Source organism: Onychomys torridus, chromosome 4 (assembly GCF_903995425.1).
Source record: "Onychomys torridus chromosome 4, mOncTor1.1, whole genome shotgun sequence".
In the NCBI taxonomy this organism is placed as follows: Eukaryota; Metazoa; Chordata; class Mammalia; order Rodentia; family Cricetidae; genus Onychomys; species Onychomys torridus.
In genome coordinates this window covers 2,301,347-2,314,983 of record NC_050446.1, presented here as the reverse complement: position 1 = coordinate 2,314,983, position 13,637 = coordinate 2,301,347, and the positions used below count along the sequence as shown (strand labels likewise).

The following is a 13,637-nucleotide window of genomic DNA, read 5'->3' as shown; positions in this document are numbered from 1 at the left end:
TGTATTTTACCCATGACCTGATTCATTTAACAGAGAAGTCAGGATTAATGGTGTGTATTTATACTCAACTATTTTTTTTAACAGATCCAGGTATGATGACACACATCTATAATACCAAGGCTCAGGAGGTTGATGCAGGAGGGCTGTGAGTCCTGGAACAGCCTGGGCTATAAGAGTAAGTTCCAGACCAGCCTAGGATGCAGAATGATAACCCATTATAACAAACAAAAAGTAAAGAAACATATTAGAGAGAGGTGATACCTAAAAGCAAAAGTTTGGATGTTCATATGCCACAAGTAGAAGAAAGAAATTAGATCTCTATCTCTTGTTTATATAAAACAACCCAAAAGAGATCAAAAACTCAAATGGGAAACATGAAACTTCCAGACAAAAATGTGGGGAAGCATGTCCACATTTGTCTAAACAGATTTTCCCTTTCCTTTCTCTTCTCTTTCATGTTGATACATCGTGAATATATTCATTCTCCCCCCAACACCTCTCATGTCCTCCCTACCTTTGTACCCATCCAACTTCATGTTCCTTTTCTCTCTCTCATAAAAAACAAAACAAAAATGAAAATCAAAATTAAAAAACAAAAAACAATACAAGAACAGCACATAAGACAAAAAACATACATTAGACTAACATAAATTTAAAGCTCATTATTCATCTAACTACATAGATAGTGAAATAGCATCTTACAAAAGGTTCCATCTATCTATCTATCTATCTATCTATCTATCTATCTATCTATCTATCATCTATCTAGAAATCACCAATCTACATACCTATCTATCTGCCTATATTCCTGTCTGTTTATCATCTATCTCAGAAATCAAATCAGACTATATAAGCACAATTCAAATTAATGAAAAATTGAGAAAATGCAACAAAACAAGATAATGATTTGAATATCTAATCTATACAGGGAGCTATCTCACTAACCATATGACACAACAGATGTTCAAACTCAATTTATAACAAAGAAATATTAATTTAAAACACTATGAGACACTGCAACATACTCAAAAGATGAGGAGCTGGGTGTAGCACAGTGGCAAAATGCTTACATAGTATGCCCTGGGTTCCACCCCCAGCACCACAAAAATTAAATGAATAAAATTTAAAAGTCTAACAATATAAATCTTGTTGAGTATTTAGAACTGCCAAAACTCTCTTTTACTACAAATGAAAGCATAAATTATAAAAATCCTCTGGAATGCCATTAATATTATTTTCCCTAACCAAAATTTTATTACTTTTTTGAGACTGTACTATAATTGTAACATTACTCTGTTACATTTCCTTTCCCCTCTCACATACCCCTCCATGTTCTCTTTTGAATTTATGGCCCCTTTTTCATTGTTATTGCATGCATGTGTGTGTATGTGTATATGAATATGTATTTGTAAATACAACCTCCTTAGTCTGTATAAGCATATTTTCAGGGATGACTATTTGGAAGTGGATAAGCAATTAGTGTGCTCTTCTGGGTAAGACTATTTCTCCCTCTTTCAGCTGGAAACATAGCTAACTACTCAGTTCTAGTGAAGTCATAGATATTGGAAGAGAATCTACAATCACTAATTTACTAAACCAATATAATCCCTAACAACAATCTATAAACATTTGTCCTAACACCCACGAGTAAGTGTAATCATCAAGAAAACTTCTTTGACAACCTATAAATGAAATAGAAATCCCTCTTGACAGTATGCTTCCTCTCCTTAGGGATTCAGAGACAGTTGGTCTCTCTGCTCACCAATGGGAACTCTGAGGCATCCATACCTAGTAAATATTCCCATATGTGTCACCTCCAGGCTTTCCTGTTCAAATATTGTGACTCCAGAAATATCACACACACACACACACACACACACACACACACACACACACACACACACACACAGCCCTTGGGTTTCCATTTCCACTATATGAGATGAGGAGTTTGAGTCTCAGAAAAGGCTGGAGTGTGAATTTGTCATTGTCTGACAGGAACAGTGGTGACTGCAGAACCTCAGAGATTTATAGCAACTGCGACTGGTTGAAAACAGTTGGGTAAGTGTTCAGTCAGATGACCACAGTTCAGGCCTGGGCTTTTCTGCTTACTCACTACGTCCTTCTTCGATTGATTTCATGCAAAGTATCATATTGCTCACTGTTCTCTGACCACGTTGTCTTCCCAGACTAAGGACTGTCACATGTCCTGGGCAGTTTATATTCTTAGTCTTGTTGCTTCTGCTCTTAATAGCTAACTTCACTTCTTTATATTTTAGTTTCTCTTCAAAGAGTGTAAACCTAATGGGTTGTGTATACACTTTTAGTACCTAAGCAGGACACAATAGTCAATGTGTGTAACTTTCCTTACTATTGTGGTCAACATTGCTGCTGATCGTGGAGAGGTTTTGTCATAGAGGACTTATATTCATGTCTGCCTTATACCATGAATCTGAGCCCTTGAAAAACAAATGATTTCATGTCTTGTTATCAAGGAGAAAATGAGAATTAAATTAAAATTAAAGGTCAAAGGGCAGTTACTCCTGTCGTTGGGGATGTCAGAGTATAGCCATCTCTAGACTGCTCCTTTGTCAAATTTGTTTTGATTCTTCCTCTGTAGATATATCTCAGAGGTTTACACAAGGATGTGACAGTGCATTCTGGTCTACATGAGTTCACCTTCAGAGCCTAAACTCACTGAAGAGAACACCCAGTCAACACATTTTGATTCAAGTGATCCAATCACCTGTGGTCGACTTGAAAGCAATGTATCATATTGCTCACTGTTCTCTGACCATGTTGTCTTCCCAGACTAAGGACTGTCACGTGTCATAGTTTATATTCTTAGTCTTGTTGCTTCTACTCTTGACAGCTAATTACTTCTTCAAGTCTCAAATTTTATTTAAAATTTTTAAGTGTTTTCCCTGAATTCAAAATAAATACTCTGAATATACCTTTTTGAAAGGTATTATTAGCATGATTCTTCCTTCAACGCCAACTCTAGCTTCTGACTATATGTTTACCTGTTTTGTTTGCTACCAATGTCCGGTTATCCTAGAATCACAGGGACTGTGTTCAGTAGAATTTGCCTTAAATATTTTGCATCCATGAGTATTTCTGGCATTAGATAAACAATAAATGTACAGAAAAAGTTACAGACATGGTATCCTAGACCTACAGTGGAGTGATTTTAAAGACTAGACATAGTTGGGGAGACCTACTGGTGAGTGTGAGAACTTGAATTTGATACCAAGAATCCACTTAGAACCAAACACTGTAGCATGCATATATAATTTTCAACACTCGTACAGAGATGAGGGGGTAGAGACAAGAGAATCTGAGAAGCTCACAGGGCGGGAAGCCTGCCATATGCAGTAAGGAACAACAAGAAGTGCTGTCTCTAATGGAGCAGAAGGTGAGAACTGACAGCCAAAGTTGTTCTCTGACTTCTCTTTTTTTATGTGTTTTAATTTTACACATCAGCCATGGGTTCCCCTGTCCTCCCCCCTCCCGTACCCACCCCCACCTCCTCGCCAGCCCCTCCCCTCCATTCCCATGTCCTCCAGGACCAAGACACCACTGGGGATTCATTTAAACCTGGTGGATTCAGTACAGGCAGGTCCTGTCCCTTCCTTCCAGACTGAGCAAAGTGTCCCTGTGTAAGCCCAAGGTTCCAAACAGCCAGCTCATGCACTAAGGACAGGTCCTGGTCCAACATCCTGGATGCCTCCCAAGCAGATCAAGCTATTCAGTTGTCTCACTTATCCAGAGGGCCTGATCTAGCTGGGGGCTCCACAGCTGTTGGTTCATAATTTATGTGCTTTCATTCATTTGGCTATTTGTCCCTGTGCCTTTTGCAATCTTGGATTCAACAATTTATGCTCTTACAATCCCTCCTCTTTCTCAACAGTTGGACACCTGGAGCTCCACCTGGGGCCTGGCTGAGGATCTCTGCATCCACTTCCATCACTTATTGGATGAGAGTTCCAGTTTGACTGTTAGGGTGTTTAGTCATCTTATCACCAGACTAGGTCAGATCAGGCTTTCTCTTGACCATTGCCAGCAGTCTACAGAAGATATATCATTGTGTATTTCTGGGGACCTCTCCAGCACTCTGCCTATTCCTGTTCTCATGTGGTCTTCATTTATCATGGTCTGTTATTCCTCGTTCTCCCTTTCTGTTCTTGATCCAGCTGGGATCTCCTGCTCCCCTGAGCTTTCTTTCCCTCAAATCTTGCCCTTCATTACTCCCACTGTTGTCCAGGTTGTTCATGTAGATCTCATCCATTTCTCTGTCATTGGGTGATCCTTGTGTCTTTCCTAGGGTCCCATTTTCAAGGTAGCCTCCCTGGAGTTGTGTAGCATTCTAGTCATCTTTGTTTTACATCTAGTATCCTCCTATGAGTGAGTACATACCATGTTTGTCCTTCTGAGTCGGGGTTACCTCACTCAGGATGATTTTTTTCTAGATCCATCCATTTGCCTGCAAACCTCATGAGGTCATTGTTTTTCTCTGCTGAGTAGTACTCCATTGTGTATATGTACCATATTTTCTTTAGCCATTCATCAATTGAAGGGCATCTAGGTTGTTTCCAGGTTCTGGCTATTACAAACAATGCTGATATGAACATAGCTGAGCAAATGCCCTTGTGGTATGATTGAGCATTCCTTGGGTATATGCCCAAGAGTGCTACAGCTGGGTCTTGGGTGAGATCGATTCCCAATTTTTTAAGGAAGCGCGATATTGATTTCCAAAGTGGCTGTACCCATTTGCATTCCCACCAGCAGTGGAGGAGAGTTCCCTTGCTCCACATCCTCTCCAGCATAAGCTGTCTTCTGTGTTTTTGATCTTAGCCATTCTGACAGGTGTAAGGTAGTATCTCAGAGTCGTTTTGATTTGCATTTCCCGAATAATTAGGGATGTTGAGCAATTCCTTAAATGTCTTTCAGCCATTTGAACTTCCTCTGTGGAGAATTCTCTGTTTAGTACTATAGCCCATATCTTAATTGGACTGTTGGGTATTTTGATGTGTAATTTCTTGAGTTCTTTATATATTCTGGATATCAGCCTTCTGTCAGATGTGGGGTTGGTGAAGACCTTTTCCCATTCTGTAGGCTGTCACTTTGTCTTGTTGACCATGTCCTTTGCTCTACAAAAGCTTCTCAGTTTCAACAGGTCCCATTGATAGATTGTTTCTCTCAGTGTCTGTGCTACTGGTGTTATATTTAGAAAATGATCTCCAGTGCCAATGCGTTCAAGAGTACTTCCTACTTTCTCTACTATCAGGTTCAGAGTAGTTGGATTTATGTTGAGTCTTTGATCCACTTGGACTTAAGTTTTTGTGCACTGTGACAGATATGGATCTATTTGTAGCCTTCTACACATTGACATCCAGTTATGCCAGCACCATTTGTTGAAGATGCTTTCTTTTTTCCATTGTACATTTTTGGCTTCTTTGTCAAAAATTATATGTTCATAGGTGTGCGGGTTAATGTCAGGGTCTTCAATTTGATTCCACATGTCAGTTTTTAGGCCAGTACCAAGCTGTTTTTATTACTGTAGCTCTATAGTAGAGCTTGAGATCGGCGATTGTGATGCCTCCAGAGGTTGTTTTATTGTACGGGATTCTTTTGGCTATCCTGGGTTTTTTTTGTTTGTTTGTTTTTCCATATGAAGTTGAGTATTATTCTTTCCAGATCTGTGAAGAATTGTGTTGGTAATTTGATGGGAATTGCATTGAATCTGTAGATTGCTTTTGGTAAGATAGCCATTTTTACTATGTTAATCCTGCCTATCCATGAGCATGGAAGATCTTTCCATTTTCTGACACCTTCTTCAATTTCTTTTTTCAGGGACTTAAAGTCCTTGTCATATGGGCCCTTCACGTGCTTAGTTAGAGTAACACCAAGGTATTTTATATCATTTGTGGCTATTGTAAAGGGTGATGTATCTCTGATTTCCTTCTCAGCCTGTTTGTCTACTGTATACAGGAGGGATACTGATTTTTTTGAGTTGGTCTTTTATCCTGCTATGTTGCTGAAGGTTTTTATAAGCTGTATCAGTTCCTTGGTTGAATTTTTGGGGTCACTTGTGTATACTATCATGTCATCTGCAAATAGGGAGAGCTTGACTTCTTCCATTCCAACTTGTATCCCTTTAATCTCTTTATGTTGTCTTATAGCTGTGGCTAGAACTTCAAGTACTATATTGAATAAGTATGGGGAGAGGGGACAGCCTTGCCTTTTTCCTGATTTTAGGGGTATCGCTTTGAGTTTCTCTCCATTGAATTTGATGTTGAATGATGTTCATCATTCCAAGACCTTTATGATGAATGGGTGTTGGATTTTGTCAAATGCCTTTTCTGCATTTAGTGAGATGATCATGTGGTTTTTTTCCTTTGAGTTTGTTTATATGGTGTATTACATTGACGGACTTTTGTATGTTGAACCACCCTTGCATCCCTGGGATGAAGCCTACTTGCTCATGGTGCGTAATTGTTTTGATGTGTTCTTGGAGTCTGTTTGCCAGAATTTTATTGAGTATTTTTGCATCAATGTTCATGAGGGAGATAGGTCTGTAGTTCTTTTTCTTTTTTGCATCTTTGTTTGGTTTAGGAATCAGGGCAATTATAGCCTCATAGAAGGAGTTTGGTAATATTCCTTCTGCTTCTATTGTGGGGAACAATTTAAAGAGTATTGGTATTAAGTCTTCTTTGAAGATCTGGTAGAATTCTGCAGTGAAACCATCAGGTCCAGTGCTTTTTTTGGTTGGGAGACTTTTAATGACTGATTTTATTTCCTTGGGGTTATTGGACTATTTAAATGGTTTATCTGGTCTTGATTTAACTTAGGTATGTGGCACCTATCCAGAAAATTATCCATTTCTTTTAGATTTTCCAGTTTTGTGGAGTAGAGGTTTTTGAAGTATGACCTGATGATTCTCTGGATTTCCTCATTGTCTGTTGTTATGTCCACCTTTTCATTTCTGATTTTGTTAATGTGGATGCTCTCTCTGTGTCTTTTGGTTAGTTTGAATAAGGGCTTGTCTATCTTGTTGGTCTTCTCAAAGAACCAACTCTTTGTTTCATTAATCCTTAGTATTGTTCTCTTTATTTCTATGTTACTGATTTCAGCTCTCAATTTGATAATTTCCTGGCATCTGTTCCTCCTGGGAGACTTTGCTTCTTCCTGTTCAAGGGCTTTCAGGTGTGCTGTCAAGTCACTAGTGTGAGATTTCTCCAGCTTCTTTATGTGGGCACTCAGTGCTATGAATTTCCCTCTTAGTACTGCTTTCATAGTGTCCCATAAGTTTGGGTATGTGGTGTATTCATTTTCATTGATCTCTAGGAAGTCTTTAATTTCTTTCTTTATTTCTTCCTTAACCCATTGGTGATTCAGTTGAGCATTATTCAGTTTCCATAAGGTTGTAGGATTTCTGTAGTTTTTTCTGTTTTTGAAATCTAACTTTAAACCATGGTGGTCTGATAGAACACAGGAGGTTATTCCAATTGTTTTGTATCTGTTGAGATTTGCTTTGTGGCCAAGTATGTGGTCGATTTTAGAGAAGGTTCCATGGGGTGCTGAGAAGAAGGTATATTCTTTTTGGTTTGGGTGGAATGTTCTGTAGATATTGATTAAGTCCATTTGAGCCATAACATCAGTTAAGTCCTTTATTTCTCTGTTAAGTTTCAGTTTGGCCAATCTGTCCAGAGGTGAAAGTGGGGTGTTGAAGTCTCCCACAATTAATGTGTGGGGTTTTATGTGTGATTTAAGCTTTAGTAATGTTTCTTTTACATATATGGGTGCCGTTGTGTTTGGCGCATAAATGTTCAAAATTGAGACTTCATCTTGGTGGATCTTTCCTGCAATGACTATGTAATATCCTTCATCATCTCTTTTGATTGATTTTAGTTTGAAGTCTGTTTTGCTGGATATTAGGATGGCTACACCAGCTTGCTTCTTAATACCATTTGATTGGAAAGTCTTTTCCCAGCCTTTTATTCTCAGGAGGTGTCTGTCTTTGAATCTGAGGTGTGTTTCTTGTATGTAGCAGAAAGGTGGGTCCTGTTTTCATATCCATTCTGTTAGTCTGTGTCTTTTCAAAGGTGAATTAAGTCCATCGATATTAAGGGATATTAATGACCAGTGATTGTTCATTCCTGTTATTATTTTTATTTTTTGGTGGTAGTGTGTGTGTGTGTACTTCTCTTCTTTGGGGTTTACTGCTGTGGTGTTATCTATTGCCTGTGTTTTCATGGGTGTATCTGCCTTCCTTAGGTTGGAATTTTCCTTCTAGTGATTTCTGTAGGGCTGGGTTTGTGGATAAGTATTGTTTAAATCTGGTTTTGTCTTGGAAGGTCTTGTTCACTCCATCTATGATGATTGAAAGTTTTGCTGGGTATATTAGTCTAGGCTGGCATCCATGCTCTCTTAGTGTCTGCATTATATCTGTCCAAGTCCTTCTTGCTTTCAAAGTCTCCATTGAGAAATCGGGTGTTATTCTGATGGGTTTTCCTTTATAAGTCACTTGGCCTTTTTCCTTTGTTGCCCTTAATATCTCTCTTTATTCTGTACATTTAGTTGTTTAATTATTATGTGGCAAGGGGACTTTTTTTGGGGGGGTCTAGTCTGTTAGGTGTTCTATAGGTTTCTTATATCTTCATAGGCATTTTGTTCTTTAAGGTGGGAAAGTTTTCTTCCATGATCTTGTTAAATATATTTTCTGTGCCTTTGAGTTGGTATTCTTCTCCTTCCTCTATCCGTATTATTTGTAGGTTTTGTCTTTCATGGTGTCCCAAATTTCTTGGACATTTTGGGTCATAACTTTGTTGGTTTTAGTGTTTTCTTTGACTGATGAATCTATTTCTTCTAATGTATCTTCAACACCAGAGATCCTCTCTTCCATCTCTTGCATTCTTTTGGTTATACTTGCATTTGAAGTTCCTGTTTGTTTACTCAGATTTTCTATTTCCAGCATTCCTTCTGCTAGTGTCTTCTTCATTTTTTCCTATTTCCCTCTCAGGTCTTGGACTGTTTCCCTTGCTTTTCCTGATTTTCTTTCAAGGACTTATTGTTTTCTTCTGCTTTAATTGTTCTTTCCTCTAGTTTTTTATAGCGTTCTTCCCATTTTTTGTTTGTCTGTTTCTCCACTTTATTTTTTATTTCTTTTATATAAGGCTCTATACTCTTCATGATGTTACTTATAAGATTGTTTTCTTCTTCTTCTTCCATTCTGTGATGTTCAGGTCTAGCTGTTGGAGAAGGGCTAAGTTCTGGTGATGCTGTATTGCTCTTTATTTTGTTGTATGTACTTCTGCCTTGACATCTGCCCATCTTCTCTTGGGTTTGTTCTCGGTCTTATCAGTGTACTTGGTCCAGAGAGAGCTGACAGATTTAGGGAGCCTCTCTCTGGTCCAGATGGAAGCTCTGGGCCTGATGGGAGTTCTGGTCCAGATGAAAGTGCTGGCCGGATAGGAGCTGGGGGGCTGGACTCTGAGTCTCAGGAAGTCCCTGGGATCTCCTTATTTTGTCCAAATGGGAGCTCCTCTTCTCCAGGTTGGAGTTCCTCTGGTCCAGATGGGAGTTTCGGCACAGGATGGAAGCTGGGGCCTGGTTTCTAAGTCTCAGGAAGTGGCTGGGGTCTCAGGCAGATGGATGTGGGGGCAGGGCGTGGAGTTTGTAGGCTTCACCAGAGGATCTTGGAGATGGGGAACCTTCCCAGTGGGGATGGGAGGTCCTACCCTATGGCCAGAACGTGGGGCCCAGTTGGGCAGGTCTTCCAGGAGTGGCTGGTACCCTGGGCTGTGACCCAGGTGTGGGCCTCTCTGGGTGTGACCCCAGGCACTCACCTCTGGTCCAGATGGGAGTTCCAGGGCAGAATGGAAGCTGGGGGCTGGTGTCTGATTCTCAGGAAGTGGCTGGGGTCTCTGGCAGATGGGTGAGGTTGTCAGAGTTGGAGACTGCAGGGTCTGCCTGCAGTCTTGGAAAAGGGGAGCCTTCCTGCAGGGCCTGCAGATTGGCCGGAAACTGGGGCCGAGTTGGGCAGGTCCTCCCGGGATGGCCTGTGTCCAGCGGTGGGACCCAGGGGCAATTGCCTCTCTGACTATAACCCCAGGCACTCACCTCTGTTCCAGATGGGAGTTCCAGGGCAGACAGCAGCTCTGTTCTCTGACTTCTAAATGTGTGTACAAATGTGCTTGTGTGCACACACATGGACATGCGCATGAAGAGACACACATAAATATGATAAAGTAGGCTTTTCATGATTCTTATTTACAGAATTCTATTCCCCAAACAGTTCACAAATATCTACAGTGCTTCTAAGAAAACTGCAAGGCCACCCACTTCCAGAGTTGGAACTGTGCCATGAACTAAATGTCAGATTTGCCAGAGGTGAGTGGTGATATATACCTTTTAACTGGTGGTTTTTGGGTTTGCCGTTTCACTTTTCTGTTTACTGATCTGATAGAGTGAGGGGAATACATTGAATAGAGTTTTGTGGACCAAATGATATGTCATTGGTACAAGGCCCCCACATCACAATCTTTGTATTTCCACTCCTGTGCATTGTCTCTGTGGCCTTTGACTTTTTCAATCTCTTACCTTCTGAAAGTTACTCATACTTGCCAACATCTGTCTCCTTCTCACAGACTGCTTAAGTGTCTAAGACATTCCAAGTATTCTATTATTTCCCCTTTATTTTGGAGAGCTGTAGTGTTGTAGCCTAGAATCTAGATACAGCATTTTCTGCTAATTAGAAAGGCCAGCTCAAGTATAGCCCATCTCCATCCACTCTGCTTTGCCCCGAGGCCCTACATGTGTTTCTTTATGGCATTCCTGCTTCCAACCTTTTTGGTATTGCTATTTTTTGCCACCATATCTCACTTTGTAGCCTAGGTTAGTCTCTAACTTGCTATCATCCTGCTTTGGGGATTACAGACATGCCATTGCTATCATCTTGCCTCAGTCTCTGGAATACAAGGATGGATGACAGGCACATGTCATCACATGTAGCTCCTGCTTGCTCATGTGCTTTATGATCCATCCATATGATCCTTCTCAACATAGCAACAGAATAATCTTTCATATCATAAATTTAACTATGGTCACCTTCTACTTCATCACTCACCTGTACTCACAGGTCTTTTATTGTACTGAGAATATAATACAAACTCCCTAATCTATACTGAAGGACCACATGTACACTGTCTCTGCTTCTTTATCTTCCCCCTACAGTTTCCTCTGCTCACCCCACTTGTACCACATTTGCCTCCTGTCTCCTCTAAATAGATATGCACATCACTATAATGATGCTTACTTATCTCTTTGTTTAAGGAGCATTTCTAACCTTCCAGTCTAGTTTTTACCTGTCTGACTTCATTTCATCCATTCCTCCAACAGTGAGCTACTCGCTAACTAAAACTTACTTAAAGGGATCTTCCAGTCATGGTGGCATCTTGTTTTCTTTTCTTATGGATGTATGTTTTGAGTCCATGATAGCTCTGACCAAAACATTGCCAACATGAGAAAAGGAACCCAGGATAGGGACTGACACAAAGTAAGTATTCAATGAACATGAGTGAATGCATGGGTCTTGGTGATCTCATTAGTGGTAGATTAGTAGTAAATTTAAGAGCACAAACTCTAAGTGAGAATTGTTGACATTACCTTACCTATGCTTTTTAGGAGACTCGGTTCCTTTTTCAGTAAGTTGGTTGCTATTGTTTCAATAGAGAATGTTCTCCAAAGGCCTGTGTCTTACAGGCTTGGTGCAAGTTTAGGTTTAATGGTAGATGGTGGAAACTGAAAAGTGGGGTTCAGTCAGCTCCAGCTCCTCCTTCAGAGATGATTGTGGTATCTTCATCTCTTCTCATTCCCCTCTTTCATGTCACAGTCATAAATTGAGGTCCCAGCTATGAAGAAGTGAAAGTTTTTGTTCTACAATGTACTCCCTGACATGATATGCTACCATGCCATAGACGCAGACACAATGGAGCCATGGACTAAAACCCCAACACTTCTCTTAATTGGTTGTCTCGGGTATTTATTCTAGTGCTACTAGAGCTAATACAGTGCATATGATCATGACCAGATCAGGGTCCTTCTAGGTTTCAGGTCCTTGTAGGTCTCAGTGAGAGAATGCATAGCCATCAATGCTCTATGTCATCTTGATTTTTTATCTCTGTTTCCATCAAGGCAATAGCTAAGAAAAATTCTTGGTGTGCCATCCTCTACTTTACCTTTTGTTCCACTGAATTATGGAGACAAGAAACCACAGCAGTGTTTCTGAATTTCTCCTCCTGGGCCTTTCTGAGCATCAGGAACAACAACCTTTCCTTTTTGGCATCTTCTTGGTCATATGCCTGGTCACCATGGTGGGGAACATGCTCATCATCCTGGCAATTGGCTCTGATCCACACCTCAATACTTCCATGTATTTCTTCCTGGCCAGCTTCTCCCTCACTGACCTGTGTTTATCATCCACCACAGTCCCCAGGATGCTAATGAACATCCAAGCCTCCTGTAAGTTACACCATCCCCTACACTGGATGCCTGTCTCAGATATATTTCTTCCTGTGGTTCATTGGACTGGATGTTTTTGTCCTGGCAGTGATGGCTTATGACAGGCTTGTGGCCATATACTATCCCCTTCACTACACTTTGGTTATGAATCCTAGATGCTGCATCCTGCTGGTGGCCATATCCTTGTTCCTTGCCCATTCACATTCTCTAAAACACATCATTCTCCTAGCTCAGTTATCCTTCTACATGGACAACATCATTCCACATTTCTTTTGTGAACTGCTTCCTTTGTTGAAGCTCTCTTGTTCTGACACTTATTCCAACCAGTGTGTGCTGCTCTACTGGGGAGGGGCATTAACTATCTTGATTCCTTTGCTAATCATTGTTTCATATGTCTGCATTGTGGCCACTATTGTGAGAGTCCTATCAGCAAGTGGGAAGTGGAAGACCTTCTCCACCTGTGGGTCCCATCTCTCAGCAATTTGCCTGTTCTATGTGTCTGTAATTGGAGTGTACTTCATTCCATCTGCTGCTGATTCAGTTGGCAAGGACAGGATTGCAGCAGTGATGTATGCTGTGGTGACCCCCATGCTGAACCCATTCATCTATAGCCTGAGAAACAAAGACGTGAAGAGTGCCTTAAGAAGATTCCTGAACAGGAGTACACTGCAATCTCCACAAGGCTAGAAAAATCCTTTTGGGAATTTGGGGAAAATCAACTTACAGAATTGGCTTGATGCTGAAGTTAAAATCTTGGATCTTGCACTTTGCTAACTTTACAAAGGCAGACTTTAAAAAATCCATTCAGCTACAATTTTATCATTAAATAAAAGGCGATAAAACATAATATCCATTGTAAATATTTCTGATAGCTTGTGTGTGCACATACATGTGTGTGTTTTCTTGCTTTATTTCATGTGCTTAGAAAGTCATTATCACCAGTGAGATTCAATATGTTCTCTTGAGGTCAATTTTTCTTCTTTTTTTTAATACACATAACAAACAAACAAACAAACAAACAAACAAACAAACCAGAGGCTCCTAGAGGTTAAATAACTTGTCTGAAATTATATAGATAATTAGTGGCAAAGGCAGAATATGAACACAATGATTACAGT

The 13,637-nt window shown here is 40.2% G+C and overlaps 1 pseudogene; it reads left to right on the top strand.

Moving 5' to 3' along the window:
* The first annotated feature begins 12,254 nt into the window (after positions 1-12,254).
* LOC118581301 lies at positions 12,255-13,206 on the top strand (annotated as a pseudogene).
* The last annotated feature ends 431 nt before the right edge of the window (positions 13,207-13,637 follow it).